Below are 18,581 nucleotides of genomic sequence, written 5' to 3'. Positions count from 1 at the left end.
ATATTTGTTTCTGGATGACACTTATAATGAAGTGCAAAGTAAGAAATAAAGAACTATTAATATTCAATGAGTAACTAACTGGTTCTGTAACACTATGGCACTATTTATAAAATGGGAGGTACCAATCAATCACATCCCACATATAGGTACACAGTCTCAGCACCCAAAGCGAACTAAACCACATGCAAAACCCAAACCCTGAAGTCACCTTAGACCCCTCCTCCCTCCTAGCAACTTCCTGATCTAACAACTCACCAGTTCCATCAATTCAGCCCACTCAAGTCAACTATTCTCTCCTTGCCTCCCTTTCCACAGCCTCCTTAATTTCAATCCTTATTATTTCTTCCTCAAATTACTGATTTGTTTCCTTAGTGATTTCCTTTTTCATCCTTTTTTCCCTCCAATGCTTCTTCCATGCTGTTACCAATGCCCAAGAACAAATCTGAGGCTACTCTCTTATTTGTCAAAAACCTACAAAAACGACTTCTGGCCAAAACTGCATAACAGGGACCAAATTTACTCTCCTGCTTGAAACAAAAATATTCAAACTGAAAATAAATAAATAACGGTTTGCAAGACACTAGACGTCATGCAAGAAGAGGAACTAGAGTGATAGGAAACATGAGGTGAAACCTGTGACTGTCCCCCTCTTACTGTCTTGAGAGTGTTTGCAGGCTGCAGGGCACACAATACCAATCAAAATCTCACCTGACTTTTTTTTTTTTTTTGTAGAATTGACACAGATTCTAAAATTCATACGGAAAATGCAAAGGACTTAGAATAGGCAAAACAACCTTGAAAATGACCAAGTTGGAGGCCCAACACTACTCAGTTTCAAGAGTTACCATAAAGCTTCAGTAATCCAAATAGGGTGGTGTTGGGGTACAGACAAACAGATCAAAAGACCAAAACAGAGTCCAGAAATACAAATAGATGTATACAGACAACTGATTTGACAAAGGAGCTAAGGCAATTCAGTGAAGAAAGAATAGTCTTTTCAACAAGTTGCTGGTACAATTGGCTATCATAAGCAGAACAAAATAGAACACCTTTGATCCATATCTTGAGCCAAACACAAACATTTAGTCAAAATGGGTCACAAATCTAAATGTAACACCTAAAACTATAAAACTTCAGGGGAAAAATTATGTAGAAAACCTTTGAGATCTTGGGTTAAGAAAAGAGTTCTTAAATACAGCACTAAAAGCACAAGCCAATAAATTGATAAATTAGATATCAACAAAATTTAAAACTTCTGTTCCTCCAAATCTGTTAAGAGCACAGAGTGGGAGAAAATACTCACAAATCCCAAATCTCACAAAAAACTGTATTCAGAATATATACATATATGTATTCTCAAAATCCAATAATCATAAAATCATAAAATGCTGTAACAAGTGGGAACAAGATTTGAATAATACTTCACCAAAGAGGTAAATGCCAAATAAGCTGACAAAAAGGTATTTAACATTACTGATCAGTAGGGAAATGCAAATTAAAACACCATATAATACCACTGCGTACTTATTAAAGACGACTGCCATATCAAGTGATGAGGATGTGGAGGGGGCTACCCTAACGTATTCCAGATGCAGATTCCTAATTTCCAGACAACTATTACTACCAAAAAAGCACATTCTACCACATAGTATATAGGCCACGTTTAATATAATTTCATCTTATCATAATGACTCAGAAGGGACTTCAAATATCATAAAGTCTCTCAGTGTCATCATGGTTTTATTGTTACTATAAAGTATGAAAACATGAGTCAACAGAAATTTTTTATGTAGCAGATATCAAAGAAACCAGTTCTTAGTCTATAATTACCTCACAAAATTATGATTGCTTTTTATTATAATTTGTTTTCTCCAATCCAGTAGTTCTCAAAGTGTGGTCACCAGACCAGGTACATTAGCACCACCTGGGAACTTGCTAGAAATGCAAGCTCTCAGGCCCTCCACCAAACAATGGGATCCGAAACTCTGGGGTGGTTAACAGCAATCTGTATCTTAACAAGTCCTCTAAGTGATTCTGAAGCATGGTAAAATTGGAGATCCACTATTTTAATGTATGTTTTAAAGTTTAAATCATAGATTGCCTTTTCTCTGAGATTCTTTCTGAATCCACAGTATTTTAAGACCAAGAGGAACCGTTTACTTCACATCCACATTTTCAAGGAATCTAGAACTCAACCAGCTGTTTTCCTATTTTTATACTCTTGAATTATTTTAGGCCTTTTAAAAAGCTAGAAAACCAAAACTAAATCTAAGATCCCATAAATAATGCATTCTACAAAAGCCTTTGTTTTAAAACAAACTTTTCCACTTAAATATCCTAAGTCATTTACTCACATCTATTTTTGCAACTGCACCCAACATTCCTTCCAAATTTACCAGAATAGATTTGCTTCTAATTTCAGCTACAAATTGTCATCCTCCAGTGAATATCTGTACAACTTTTAATTAGGTTCATCGAAATGGAATGGATTTTTAAAATCACTCCAGTTATAAATTTTAATTGTTTCATAAAGAGACCTAAGATAGAAGCAGAATGAAAGCGGAAATGGTTTGGACCAAATCAGGACATCTGGGGCTGACGATATTGCTCAGAGATTTAGAGTTTTCTGGGGCTCAGTTCCCTTATTTGTAGGAGGGAGCTGGAGTAGATGACCTGAATAGGCCATTTCAAGTTTAAAGGTCTATAAATCTGTGCTCTTAGGGATCCCTGGGTGGCTCAGCAGTTGCGCATCTGCCTTCAGCCCAGGACGTGATCCTGGAGTCCTGGGATCGAGCCCCACATCAAGCTCCCTGCATGGAGCCTGCTTCTCCCTCTGCCTATGTCTCTGCCTCTCTCTCTCTGGCTCTCATGAATAAATAAATAAAAATTTTTTTTAAAAATCTGTGCTCTTACCCTTATGCTCTAGGGTACTGTAGTTTTTCATTAATGTGACATAGGCAAACCTTCTTTAAATGTTGTACTTGTTTTTAATCATTTAAAATTGTCTTAAGAAACATGCCTCTCTGTAGGACTCAAGAACATCATCACTATACTATTACTACTCCTTAGAGAGCTGAATACAGTAAAATATGAACACACACAAACTTTAAGTTGTGAAAGCACTGCAAAGTTAGTGTGATTTCAAGTCTCTTATCCCTAAGATTGGTTTATTTATCTGAGACTATGGGGATACACAGTATGAACCCCCAACGGCAAAGATTTCACAATGTCATAAATAACATGGACTTTGGAGGCAGAATGCCTGGCTTTGAATCCTGCACCTACCATTGAAGAACCTTTGTGATCTTGGGCGAGTTATCTAAACTTTCTCAATTTTACTTTTTTTTACATCAATCTTTTGTTAAGAGAAAATGATAATAGTATCTCTTTCACACAAATTAATTGAGCTAATCGACAAAGAGCACTTAGCACAGAATACACACTCAGTAGGCATTAGGATTTTTATTAGTATTACTTGCTAAGTCAGCCCTCTAATCAGAAGTTATCAGAACAAAAGTGCAATTCAATTTAATAAATACACAAGGATCCACCTGGTTGGTGCAAGTCATCTCACCATTCATTATAGAGGCAAGGGTTCTCGGACTTCTGAATGTACCAAGAACTGCTTAGGAGATTTGTTTAAAATGCTGATTCTTGGGCTCTGCTTCCAGAAGCTCCAAGTCTGCAATTTTTAAATAAACCTCCCAGATGTTTCTAAGGCAGGTTGTTGAGGGAGGGCTGCAGTTTAAGAAACATTTCTGCAGGAGTTTCAAAGAGAAGGAATCTCTTCCTTCAAGTTCCTACAATCTCTAAGCATTTTTTTCCATTTCAGAACTCACTGTGGCTACCTATTGCACCTATAAGATCTACTACTCCTCTAAACCCCAACAAACCCATGACTAATGAAAGTTCCTGATACAAGGGCTATTCTTGACCTTTAAAAACAGAAGATTCATGAACCCTGATTGCTGAGCTATAAACCTGATCATGGCTTCATTCATAGTCCTGGTCTCAGCACAGTGTTACACTTCCAACACTGCCACCAGCAGACATCACAGCCTATTCTCATTATAGGGCACATTTTCAAAGAGAGATTACACAGTGTCAAAACCCATACAGGGGCACCTGGGTGGCTCAGTTGGTTAAGCATCTGCCTTTGGCTTAGGTAACGATCTCAGGGTCCCAGGATTGAGCCCTGCATTGCATCGGGCTCCCTGCTCAGCAGGGAGTCTGCTTCTCCCTCTCCCTCTGACCCTCCCTACTATTTGTGCTCTCATTCACACATTCTCTCTCTAAATCAATAAAGTCTGAAAAAAAAAAACATGTAAATTTAACTCGCAAAAATGTTAATGTATATAAAGCAGTAAGAACAAAGCAACAATCAGGGATCAGGGATGGAGGACAGAATGCAGACTATAACAAAGAAATATAGCCTTATTACAAATGTTTGAGTTGACCTCATTGCAGAGAGAGGGGGAACAGACCTAAGTAATCTTAAACAATGTTTTGAGTGAAAACTGTAAGACTAAAGGCTAAAGACCTGTACCTAGGCACTGCATACTAGCTGATGAAGCTTTTTGTCATGCGGGTACACGTTAATAATTCTGAAACTGTCTTATATGTAACTGGCGTCCAAAGAGTAAGTGAATGGATTGGTGGACAGTGCAAGGTCTCTATTAATATGGATGCATAAGACAGAAACTTGAATAACATCACTGATTTCTTCCTTTCTCTCAATTTTCATACTCAATAAATCATCAAGCTGCATTAATTATTTCTCTATTGTCTCTTAAGAATCTATTTCTTGAGGTGCCTGGGTGGCTCAGTCAGTTAAGCATTTGATTCTTGATTTCAGCTTAGGTCATGATCTCAGAGTCCTGAGATCAAGTCCCTGTTGAGCTCTGTACTTAGCACTGAGTCTGCTTGAGATTCTCTCTCTTCCTCTCCCTCTGTACCTTCCTCCTACTTGCATGTGTACACATGCACTAACACACTCTCTCTGATAATAAAATCTTAAAAAAAAAAAAAAAGTCTACTACTAATCACCCAGTTCACCTTCCTAGTCCAAGCCCAAGTCACTATTATCTAATGCCAGAGGATGGAGTGCAACGGCCTCCCAATTGGGTGGCCTACTTCCACACTTGTTCCTATGAAGCCATTCTCCATATTATATCCACAGAATTAATGCAAAATATAAATGATCTTATTCCTATTTTTAAAACTTTTTAATAGCTTCTTACTGCCCTAAAGTCCAAATTCATTAATTTGACTTATGAGAGCTCACCCCATTCTGATACTTTCTTAATTCTCTCCAGGCTCTGTTCAGTACCCAGTGGCCATGTCTATTTTAGTCACTGCTGTATTTCCAATAACAAGTTCAGGTGGTATTAATTCTTTGATCCCTATGTGAATGCTACTTCCTCCGTGAGAGATAGACTCTATTTTCTTTATCCATGATAAAGAATAGCCCTGTGATGGATTTAAAAAACTGAACACTGGAAGTGATCTTCTGGGAACTTGAGAGCCCAGGTTTTAACAGATCTGGCAGCTTCCGCTTCCTTCCTTTTAAAACAGCTACTATGCTGGGAGAAACCCAAACCACATGGAGAGACTTCTCAGGCTCTGATCGACAACTCCAGTTGAGTATCCAGTCAATAGTCAGCATCAATTGCCAACGATGTAAGTGAGCTACCCTGCAAGTTTCAACCCAGGCAATACCTCTAAATAAGTGGCCACCATCTTAACTATATGACTTGGGAATGGAAGAGCCTCTCAGCCCAGTTCAGTCAACCCACTGAGAATCATGGAACCTTAAAAAAAAAGTTTGTGGCTTTCAAACACATTAAGTGTTAGGTTAAGACAGTCTGTTTCACAGCAATATGAGCACATGTCATTATGGGTTGAAATCTCATTCCTGGTACCAATTTCATCTATTGGTACTTAACAAATTACCCCAATAAGCTCCATATCTTGATGTGAGGAACACCATGCAAATACTGTGATGGGAGGACTTACAAGGTGGCATCACTGGAGAACAGTTACTACTGCACATGAGAAATATGCAATACCTGTAATGCACACCCATCCTATATTTTAAACTTCATTTTTCTTTTTCAAATCTAGATTTAAAATGTGTTCTTGATGAAAAAAAGAAGTCACCTGTTAAACTCTAAAAGATGGTATCAAATTTTAGCAAATATATCTCCTCAAGGTTCTTTTGAGAAATCTATTCCCAAGGACACAACTAGGCTCAACCAAAACCATTAAATAAATACAGAACAAAAGTAGGTTAAAATCTCTGTTCACATAGCAGTCACTTGGTCTCCTTGTGTTGTAACTATATTAAAATGTGAGGGGCAGATTATGTAAAGAATTATGCTCATATTCTGACAGGTTTCCCCACTGATAATATGGCCAAGAGTGGTAAGGATGAGAAGCAAAATCAATATTCTTGGAGTGAATATGCAAATATTTGTTAAACATCTGAGTGAAAAGTAAATTACTGGAACATATGATTAGTTAACCAAAAACTAAAAGAGGAAAAGGAAAGAAACTACTGCATAGTTGAGCATTTGAGATACCTCTTAGACCCTGCATGGTCATGTCTCATATGATTTGGGTCCAAGAGGTTTCTAGGTATTACAAGGATGTGATGTGTGAAGCCAGCAGGGTTTCTTACAGGAACAACTATTTGTTTTCTGCTTCGCAATTATTAAGTATCTAAACACAGGTGCACAGTGTACTCCAGAAATTATAAAATTTAAAACAAGTTGCAGATAACAACACTACCAATTTCATTATTATTAAGTTCCGGTCAAGATCCAGACACTCTCATAAGCTTATCAGCATTGAGAGAACAAAGAAAAGGCAGATACAGGGTAATTCTTTCAAATTTGAGAAATTCCAGAACTACCAAGAAACTCTGGAAGACTCTATTTCAAGAGAATAGAGAACACTGACAAAAACTGCATCTTCTATGTAACACATTACATAATCTCTCTTTGTTAACTAGTTAAAATGTCTATTTTAGACTGCCCCATAGGAACTCTGATCCTTTTCGCTTGAAATTAAATCCTATACTAATTTTCTAAAACTAGAACTTATTTCTGCTTCTTAAACCTATCAGAAATGTCATTTTCCTATTAGGGAGGTAATGCCCACCCTTCCCTACACACACACACACACACACACACACATACACACACACACAGCACTCACTCCACACACTGTCAGTGCCATTCCCCATCCTAACCTTGAGGCATACACTTTAAGGTGGTTTTCCACTAATTCTCTTTATTACCAAAGCAAGAGTTTACAGGCTGACCAGCCAAGGTAAACAAAGCACATAAAGTGTTTCAAAATAGGAACAACCACGAAAAGAAGACACTGTCCATATTTTACATGCAGTGAAAAGGAAGCTGAAGATCTAAAGTAATTGGTTCAAACCAACACAGCTAGTAGAAAGCAGAACTTGCATTTTTAACTCATGGCTATCTGTACGATTCTAATTTTGTATAGTACTAAATCTACACCAAGAGCTCTTAAGGATCTGTCTCTCACCTGCAAGAGGCCCAATTATTAACAAAAGCAAAATAACTGAGCAATAAAATGTGACTACTATGTGCTAAGTAAGCATAGCGGAGAGCGTTTTATATGTATTAACTCTTATGTCAACCTTAAATAAGGTGAAAGTGAGAAACACGTGTATGCAGGCACATAGTTAAATATTCATCAGATACCAGTTGCTATTTTACAATACTATCCCCGTTTTACAAGTGAAGAAACCAAAACTTACTTAAAGTCACAAGGCTAATAACTGCCAGAGCTGGGTTTGAACCCAGGTTACTTGATTCCAGAACTGGTTCTTAAAGTCCTAAGTTACTCTGGCTGGCCAACCAAAGCACTGTGCTGCCCTAATTTGGCCCAAAAAGGGAAAGAAGAAGGGAACCCAGCAGCAACCACAGCTTTGCTACATTGAGAGATGTACTACACAGTGCTGGACTAAGTGCTGAGCCATAAGTGGTGCTGAAAATACTAGAAAGGCCCAAATCAAAGCTGATCTTCCACCTAAAGCCCTGGCAGCTCCCTGAATCTGTCAGGTGTTGGGAATCAACTCTTTAGGGGTCTCATCACATCTGTGTGTCTTGCAAGCAGAGACACTAACTCGTTACCCTTTTGTTCTAGACTATCTTTTCAAGATATCTGTATCATGCACAAAGCTTTAGAAGACTGAGTCAGTGTATTCCTCCAGAGCAGAGGGATGTGTATTAAAGATAATGTCTTCCTCTAGGGCCAAAAGTTGGGGATGTTTATTGCCCATTATAAAACTCTGGGTTCCTGGAGCTCAAGGGTCCTCAGTCATGACACAGACTACAGGATCACCCTGGACCCTTCCATATCAACCCTGTAAGGACTTGGGAGTTAGCAAGGCAAACCTATGGAAACACAATATTTCCACCACTTGATGTGTACCAACAAGTAAGAAAGACCTTTGTCTATGATCTGGGAGTCTCCTGTCTTCTGCCAGCATCCATGAAACTGTGGTAGACTATCTTGTTAGCTTGAAAGGGAGGTAAAACCTCAGAGGCTTTACAGATCTTCACACCATGCTCTTCACACCTCTTCTCATGTTTGCTTCCCTCAGAAATACCCTCTCCCACTCCACAGGAAATACTTACTCATCTTTTTGTCAACATCTCCTGTATGAAATTTCTCCTAAAAGTCCTCAGCTAGTATGGACTATTACCTCCATGGTGCCCTCACCCCATTGTTTCCTGAAACAGGTTTCTTTCACAGCACCTTTAAAACTTTATTTCACTTGCTTATTTCTGTGCTGTGCCAGTTAATCAATTTATTGCCTTTCAGGTCAAAATTCATTTTTTGATACATACTCTGTGATAATGGATGAAATTGCTTTAAGCATTTCTTCTTACAGTCAGCATAATGTTAAGCTTTCCCCATAGAGGGTGCTAGATGGAAACTGCAGGAGGAAGAGCTTTCTCTGGCAAATGCTATGCTTGATGAAAAGACAGGATGCTTTTGCCCTAAGATCAGGAACAAGATAAAGATGTCCGTTCTTGCCACTTCTACTTAACATCATACTGCAGGTTCTAGCCAGGGTAATTATGCAAGAAAAATAAACAAAAGGCAAATAGATTGGAAAGAAAGAAATAAACCTATGTCTACCCACAGATGGCATGATCTTGTATATAGGAAATCCTAAGGAATCTACTAAAGAAATTTTAAGCATTATTAAGAGAGTTCAGCAAGGCTGGAAGATGCAAGATCAACAGATAAAAATCAAGTGTATTTAATTGCAATAAACAATCTAAAAAAACTAAGAAAACAATTATTTATAATAGCATCAAAAAACCGAAATGTTTTGAAATTAATAAAGAAGTATAAAATTAATACTCTGAAAACACTGTTTTGATCAGATCTTGAAAGAAATTCAAGATCTAAATAAATGTTAAAAAATTTCTATGGTCATGGATCAAAAGATCTGTTAATATCGTTAAGATAGTAACACTCTCTAAATTAATCTATAATTCATGCAACCCTATGAGAATCCCAGCTGGCTTCTTTGTAGAAACTGTCATGCTGATCTTAAAATTCACACAGAATTACAAGAGATCCCAAATACCCAAAACAATCTTTAAAAAGAAGAACAAAATTTGAGGACTACACTTTCTAATTTCAAAACTAACTCCAAAGCAAGAAAACAGGGTGGTACTGGCATAAAGCTAGGTAGATAGAATTTCATCAATGGAACAGAACTGAGAACCCAAAATAAACTGTGTCTATGGTCTACTGATTTGCCAGCCAGTACCAAGATCATTGGGTAAAAGATCAAAGTATCAAGATCTCTGGGGAAAGAATGGTGCTGGGACAACTGGATAGCCATATGCAAAAGAATGAAACTGGACCCTTAATTCAAACTACAGATTAACTCAGAATGGATCCAAATGTGACAGCTAACTTATAAAATTCTTAGAAAAGAAAATAGGGATAAATTTGCATGACCTTTGATTCAGAAATGGGTCCTTAGGTTTGACACCAAAAGCACAAGCAACAGAAGAAAAAGTAGACAATTGGGACTTCATAAAAATTAAAAACATCTATGCTTCAAAGAACACTACCAAGAAAATAAAAAGATGACCCAAATAATGAAGAAAAAATTTGCAAATCATGTTTTTGATAATGAATTTGTATCTAGAACATATTAAGAACACTTATAACTCAAAAATATAAACAGAAATAACTCAATTTGAAAATGGGCCCTGAAAAAAAAAAAAAAAGGTGGGCACTGAATCTGAATAGACATTTCTCCAAAGAAACATACAAGTGGCCAGTAAGTTCAAAAGATGCTTCACATCATTAGTCACCAGGGAAATGCAAATCAAACCCACAATGAGATACCAACTTATAGACAAATCTTTGCAGGATTTCTTAACAATATCCAGATAATTATTAATAATAATCATCCAATGTTCATCAGTGGATGAATGCAAAAAGGGATGAAGTATTGATACATACTAGAACATGGATGAACCTTGAAAACATCATGTTAAGTGATGGAAGCCAATCCCTAAGGCCATGTAATATATGATTACATTTACTTTAAGTATCCAGAATAGGCAGGTCTGAGGAAGAAAGATTAGTGGCTTTTTAGGGCTGAGGAGAATGGGGAGACAGAGATAGGTGACAGTAAAAGGTACTAGAGTTCCTTTTTTTAGAGTTGATGAAAATGTTCTAAAATTAAAGTATCTGTGAATATATTAAAAACCACTAAGTTACACACTTTAAATGCTTGAACTATGTTGTACCTGAATTGTATCTCAATAAAGCTGTTATTTTTAAAAAGTCACCAAACAAAAGGACAAAAAAGCTAATGGAGATCAGAGGGGTGATTAACTAGGAAGGATGAAAAAGAAAACTAAGCTAGAATGAGTAAAATTCCATTAAGGTGAATTTAAGGTGATAAACCCTAAGTTACTGAAATAAATTTCACTACAGTTTAACTGTATCTTATAATGAGGGATTCTTTATTTATGGCACCAAACCTAATAACTATAGATATAAAGGCAATTAGGACTGGCTGAGGACATGAGGGCATACACAAGAATGACAGTGTGTAGGTGTGTGTGTGCAGGCGAACGCACACATAACAGAAGCTGTCTTGGATTTGAGTACCATCTAGCCAAACTAAACTTTGTGACTTCAGGCACATCTCTTAACCCGCCCTGAGCTTCAGCTCTCTCATCTGTCACATGTTGACTTCATTTTCATGGGATTACTAAGAAAGAAAATATCTGTAACAAGATCTAGAAATCTGTTGAGGGGTATCTTCCTATCTTTGTATTTCTAGCATAGTGTTTGTCAGATAACAGGTACTTAGTAAATATCTATGGAACTTTAAAACAAAACAAATGGCCCTTGGAAAGGAGAAAATTAAAATATAATTAAGTACATGCACTTTGATATGGACATACAAGATTTGAAAACCTTTACAAGTAGATTTTTCACATGATATATATGTATATATACAGAATATACATGTATATATACATACACATATATATAGTACCTTGATATTGAAGCTATCAAGGCTCACATTATGCTTTTATGTGAAATTAGAAATTACTTCCTACCAGTGATTTAATGAATTAGCCAAGAAAAAAAAAAAAAGTTACTTGCAAGAACATTTCTGCTGTTTTCTCCACAATGCCTTTTCAGGTCTCACTTCTTCGTTTTGATTGTGTAAAAAAAAAAAAAAAAAAAAAAATTAAGATTTATTTATTTATTTATTCATAATAGACAGAGAGAGAGAGAGAGAGAGAGAGAGAGAGGCAGAGACACAGGCAGAGGGAGAAGCAGCCTCCATGCCAGGAGCCCGACTCGGGACTCGATCCCGGGACTCCAGGACCACACCCTGGGCCACAGGGTGCCAAACCGCCGAGCTACCCAGGGATCCCCTGATTGTGTAAAATTTAACTCATTTTTCACCTCATATATATGAAAAGAGACTATCACAAATTGACTGTTGTCTAGACCAGGGGTCAGTCAGTAAAGTATAGCCTGCTACTGGTCAACATCTGTTCATTTATTATTGTTTATGGCAGAACTGGGTAGCTGCAACACAGACAGAAAGCCATAACTTGATTAGGAAACAGGATGTTCTTAACTGACTTTTTCAAATTCCCATATCTAGTGGTAGGAGTATAGACTTTATAAATAATTAAATGCAAAGAAGAGCTCTATTGTTTTGATGGATGAATGCTTGGCCAACACAGAGAAACCAAAGAGATCAGTTTGGCCTGGGTAGGAGAATATCTGCAGAAAAATGAGAATACTTAAGCTTGCCCTTGAAAGACGAATAGATGCCCTCTAAGCAGTCAACAGGGAGAGGAAGTCATGTGAACACAAGGAGGCTTGGCTAGCAAGGAGGCTTGACAGAGCATACTCGTGGAACTAAATCCAGTCAGTCTCTGGCACAGACCGAATACGAAGAGGGGTGTAGCCAGTGACATCATGAACATTCTTGTAAACTATGCTCTATGGTTTAAAATGGGCATAGAAATTAATAGCTACTATTTGCAGAGAGTAAATGCCAGATGGTTTGGTCATGGCTCGAGACATGATCAAACAAGGATGATCTAGAGACAATCCATTGTCATCAAGATTTATAAATACAGTCCTAGGAAAAACTTTTTTTAGTAAGCTCAGTAAGAGAACCTTGTAAGTCAATAATGAGAATTAGCACAGAATGGACTCTCCAAATTGTTTTAATGAAAACTCTCATCTTCAGGTACAATGGTGACACAGCCCAGTAAAATAGGGCCTGTCTCTACAACGAGCACAGGCATCTGCAATACTTGAGTAGATAAGAGGACTTATCTCAAAGCTTCCTGCAATTGTGAAGGGGTAAGTCACATAGGAATGGATTGAGGGCAGCTGGGGTGGCTCAGTGGTTTAGCGCCACCTTCGGGCGTGATCCTGGACACCCGGGATCAAGTCCCACATCGGGCTCCCTGCATGGAGCTTGCTTCTCCCTCTGCCTGTGTCTCTGCCTACGTCTCTGCCTCTCTCCCTCTCTCATGAATAAATAATAAAATCTTTAAAAGAAAAAAAAGCAACAACGGATTGAGAATATGAAAGAAATAATTAAAATGTGTTATTCCCAATCTGAAATAGGTTGTTGTGATAAATTAACCCTTTCAGAGAACGGTACATAGTCCTTGGTCAACCTCAAGGCTCAGTGTACACATATGTTAAACAGTCATGAATTATGTTACCTACCTACCCTATAGCATTGTTGTAAAGATTAGATGAATGAACACCCATAAGGCATGTAGAACACAGCTGGTCCACAAAAAGCACTGTGTCCACTATTATTAAGTTGCCTAATAAGTACAGTCTACGAAAGACATATGCCTACTGGATATAAAATCAGACTGCTAGGTCATAATGTAAAAAGTCATGACTGGGACAGATACGCTCATAATCTCATTGCGAACAAATCATTTACTACTATGAAGCTCTCCTTATCCTTACATGTATTTGTCTTATCTGCTAATTCAATTATTAGCTTCTTAAGGGCATGAGCCAATAAATAATTGGTGATTGATCAACATAAAGTGCTAACAATTAAGCTAAAAAAAGTGAAAACCAACCAAACTCAAGTAACTGTTTTGAATCAGCATTGTACAGGAGAGGGAGAAAAATCACTTCGCCTGAGCACTGCCCCAAGAAAAGGAAACCTAAATCTTTGTCTTAAAGTAAAACCCACCACTGCTGCCACCACCAGTTTAAAGACAGTAACTCTAGATTTTACAAATATTTTCTCTCCACCTCCTCTATCTACTGACTACTGCCTATAACTTCTCACTGGGTATAACTTTTCCAACTAACATTTGTTTCTCTTTACTTTTCAGCTACCTTCTTCTGGATCTGACACTACAAGAGCAGTAATAAATACAAAACCAAAGGGGTTGATAAAAGATGCCTCCCAGGTCCTTTTTCAATAAACTTCAGAAATATAATGAAACAGTGACGGAATCATTCTTAATCAACCATTATTATGGCAAATGGTGCCATAGAATGAAGGGAAAGGGCAGTCAAGTCAATGAAGCTCCCTCTCAATGTCAGTCTAGACGTAATTCTACAAGGTCTTCAAAGAAATTCTTGCAAGGAACTTGGTCAATACCAAGCAAAAAGTAGGTGTGGAGTCCCGGGATCGAGTCCCACATAGGGCTCCCTGCATGGAGCCTGCCTCTCCCTCTTCGGCCTGTGTCACTGCCTTTCTCTCTCTCTGTGTCTTTTGTGAATAAATAAATAAAATCTTAAAAAAAAAAAAAAAAAAAGCAGGCGTGGGTGGAGCTAGCCCAGTGCTTTAGTACTTCTCCAAACTTGAGTTTTTAACTCCCATCTCCTAAGAGAACTAAGAGAAAGCCTGTCTCTGGAAGCAGCACCCAGGGACAAGCAAATTAGCATTTCCAAGGTCAATTGCTGACAGGCCTAATTGTTTACAGCAACTAAAGGATTCTGGCTGCTGCAGTTAAGAGGCTTGACCTTTCTGGCTTGCCCAATACCATAAGAAACTAATTTACCACATTAGCTACAAAATATCAAAGTACTGTAGGAATGGAGTCAAATCAGCATATGACATTTCAAACAGCATCAAATATTAATAGGATCTCCAGAAGTAAGCAATTTTAAGCTGGTTAAACAATCTGGGGAAGAACTTAAAATACCAATCATACCAGTGGTAGAGGAGCGACAAGCAGGCACACACAAAATCAGTAAATGGTATTACCTCGTTTTACCAACTGGTTTGATTTGAATAGTTCCCAAAACTACTAAAAAGCTGCAAAACTAGTTGATGTAACTACCCTTACAGATTCTTGCTCTCCTCGGATACCTGCTGCTGCCTATTACAGCAGCCATCTGCCACATGTGGCTATGAAACACGGCTGGTTGCCAGAATGAGATGAACTGAAGGATTCTGAACTTGTGTACAAAAATAAAAATGTAAAAACGAACTCAATTTTTATACTGATTACATGTTGAAATAATATTTTAGACATACAGAATTAAATAAAATATTACTAACAGTAAATTCTATCTTTTATGAGGATAATAGAAAAATTTAAATTTCACATGCAATTCACATTGTATTTTTATGGGACAGTGTGGCAAACTTCACATTTATGTAAAACACAAATATATAACTTTAGCTGTAAAGTACAGAGAGGAGATATAGGTCTGAATGATAAATAATCCTCTCTAAAATAATCAAATTGATTTCAACTGTTAATAACCAACCTAATAAAAGCTCCTTTCTGCTTGCTACCGACAAAAGTTTATTTTCTAAAAAGGAAACTGAGGTTTTAAAAATCGATCCTAAAATCTGCTGTACTTTTGCCTTGAGTTGTCATCTCTGCCTAATATTAAACTAGCCTTAATTCTTTCCAATGATCAAAGATACATCATAAAATGCTAGTCTAATTTTTAATTCTGATCAAGTGATTCCAACTCAGTTTTCTTCTGTATTAGTCATTTTCATACACTGGTCACTAAAACCTAACTCATCTTTGCTCGAGATTAAAAAAAAAACAAAAATGATAATCAACAGAAAGATTATTCTCAAGAGTCTAGAAGTCAGTATTCAGATACTATATTGTTTAAAAACTAAAATATGACTCATTTACTATTTCAGAAAGTGACATCCCATTGTGAATAGGAGAGCTTAGCAAACAAGAGAGCAGAGCAAGCAATCATTTCCAACACATTCCATCATGTGGAGAAACCATGCCAACTTTCAGGTTGTTACAGTCAATGGAGTAAAGAAAATCTGGAGGTGTTGGGATGGTTGGAAATTTATGGGGTGAGAACGCAGGGCCACAAGAGGTAAGGCAAGGCAAACAATTGCCCAAAGTTTCCTCTCCTCAGCTCTTAAAAAGGAAACCTCTCAACTTTCTGCCTGAGGAAGCCGATAGGAAAGAAAAGCACATTTCCTACCTTTTAACCCCCTATAACTGTCCCAAACACAATTAGCTCTCTAGTAGGACAAACTGACCTATTTATGTGAAGAAAATGTGTAAACCTTCTTAGAGTGGTTTTCAAATGTAATCAACAACAAAATCAAGATCCACTATCTTAGAATAATAAATAATAAAGCTGCAGTATATATTTCTATCTTGTGACAGGATCAACATCTACCACTAGTAAATGAAAATGAGTAACCTGACACCTGGGTGGCTCAGTGGTTAAGCGTCTGCCTTTGGCTCAGGCCCCGATCCTGGGGTCCTGGGATGGAGCCCCACAACAGGCTCCCTGCAGAGCCTGCCTCTCCCTCTGCCTCCGTCTCTCTGTCTCTCATAAATAAATAAGTAAAATCTTAAAAAAAGAAAGAAAGAAGGAAGGAAGGAAGGAAGGAAGGAAGGAAGGAAGGAAGGAAGGAAGGAAGGAAGGAAGGAAGGAAGGAAGGAAGGAAGGAAATGAGTAACTCACATAATTGAAAACGAAGGTAATGGAAACACGCGGTTGATTATTTCTCATTACCGGAAGAGTTCACCTTAAAATGTAACCTTAATAGTCCTATAGTTTCTCTGTCCTGATACAGTCAACATATGTTTGTTTTTTTAGATATACAGAATAACTCGGGCTCTAGGCTACAAAATTCCAACAATTTAGTGATTGTTCCTTTTGCACAATTCTGAACTCTGCATTCAACAGAGAGGGCTAAGGTTGATGGTTGCCTCATAAGGAGTATTCTGGTGCCACCTAGCGGTGTATGTTTCCTGCTGAATAGGAAAATGAGGATTAGACCAAGGTTCTCAAAGTCTGGTTCTAGTGGACCTGCAGCAACATCAGCATCACCTGGTAACTTGTTAGAAATGCAAATTCTTGGGCTCAACAGACCAACTGAAACGCTGGTGGTGGGGGGGAGGGGGTCCCACAATCTTGTTTCAACAAGACCTCCAAGTGGTTCCGATGCACTCTCAGGTTTGAGAACCATTGGATTAATTAGCTCTTACACAGAAATTAAATGCAAAGTCCTAAAAAAAAAATTAGGCCTACAAATTAACAGAAGTGATCAATTTCGAATTTTGGAAAACAATTTAATTTTCTACAGAGTGGATCCAAATATCTGTATTGGAGAAGAGTCTTCAAAGACACTTATTAACTAATTTATATACATTCAACACCTGACAAGACATCAAACCTCTGAAAACGTCAGATGAGCATCCTGAAGTCTCTGTCCCTAGGAGACCAGGTTCAAAGGGAAGATCAGACATATTAACAAAGCAAAATATGATATAAATGCAAAAAACACCCCACAAAACAAAGAAAAGACACCAACTGTTTCAGGACATCAGGATATGGCATGTTACTATATCTTAAGTGGGGGTAGGGTTCATCTGGGAACACATGAAAAGCCAAGGAGGTAAAATATTGGTGATTTTTAAAGATATGGCTTTTTTAAAAAAATTATTTATTTGATAGAAAAGGAGTGTGCAAGTGTGTGCATGAGCTGGGGCAGGGGCAGAGGGAGACAGAGAGATAATCCTCAAGCAGACTTCCCACTCAGCACAGAGCTGACATGGGACTCTATCCCAGGACCCCAAAGATCATGACCTGAGATGAGATCAAGAGTCAGACACTTAACTGACTGAGTCACTGAATATTGATGATTTTGTAAGTTAAGAGTCGTCTACCCTAATGATGAAAGACGCCACAGAAAAGTCCACTGTATATATGTGCCTTGTGCACTTATAATCAGGAGAAAAGCAGATCTGATGAGGCCTTGCTAAATTGTTTATTTTCTATTTAGGTCTTAGAGGAGAACTTGTTTATCTAATAGCAACTTAAAACTCCTAGGGTTCAGTAAGAGCAGCCCCATAATTTATCTACAAGTCTGCATTTCTTTAAATTCAGTCTTATAGTATGCCCTTCTTTGAAAGAAAAAAAAAAAGACCTCTGAATTTTAGTAGGTATCTATTTACTCAAAATTAAAGGGTTACATATTTGAAGTTAAAACAAAAACTGGATCAAAAGACTAGTAGGGCCACTGGTCCACACCATCACAATTAAGTGTCATCCCTTACTCTGTGGCTCAAACTGTAAACCTATCGTGTAGGAAGGAGAAAATCAACTCTGAAAAGCTAGCCTTGCAAACCCAAGCCTCTACTACGATAAGTAACATTACAGGCATGAATGCAGGTGGCCTAAATATATAAAGGAAGTTCAAACACTAGCTCTATTGATTAGTTTTGATTTTGTACTTTTAAAATATTACTTTAATATACAGAGACCAACTATTTAATTTTAACATTTTAAGAACAACTGCCCTTAATAGGATGAGTTTCTAACAAAACTCTTATTTTCAAACCTTTCCTTTACTGGCACAGAGGCATAAGGAGAGGCCACAACCTGAGGTTCATTAATGTTTTAGAACACGGCCATTCCTCAATTTTATTTAAACTTAAAGGGCTTATGAAAATTTAATTGCCTAAAGATGATAATCACAACAACAGTTATGGTAAAATAAGTCAGTACTTCCACCTCAGAAAGCACAA

The 18,581-nt window shown here is 37.5% G+C and overlaps 1 protein-coding gene across 5 annotated transcripts in view; it reads right to left on the bottom strand.

Annotated features, from left to right (window-relative positions):
- NSMCE2 (NSE2 (MMS21) homolog, SMC5-SMC6 complex SUMO ligase) overlaps window positions 1-18,581 on the bottom strand; it is a 213,177-nt gene that overhangs the window by 187,351 nt on the left and 7,245 nt on the right. Inside the window, exon 2 of one of the 5 annotated variants that reach the window (XM_038555504.1) lies at window positions 11,694-11,745. The exons of the other annotated variants lie outside the window; for them this stretch is intronic. The gene's annotated coding sequence lies outside the window, so the exon portion shown is untranslated. The remainder of the gene's footprint in view (window positions 1-11,693; window positions 11,746-18,581) is intronic. 5 annotated transcript variants of the gene reach the window in all.

The sequence above is a fragment of the Canis lupus genome, chromosome 13 (genome assembly GCF_011100685.1).
Source record: "Canis lupus familiaris isolate Mischka breed German Shepherd chromosome 13, alternate assembly UU_Cfam_GSD_1.0, whole genome shotgun sequence".
NCBI classification, from domain to species: domain Eukaryota; kingdom Metazoa; phylum Chordata; class Mammalia; order Carnivora; family Canidae; genus Canis; species Canis lupus.
Note: the sequence above shows the minus strand (reverse complement) of the source record. Positions and strands in the feature narration are given on the sequence as shown.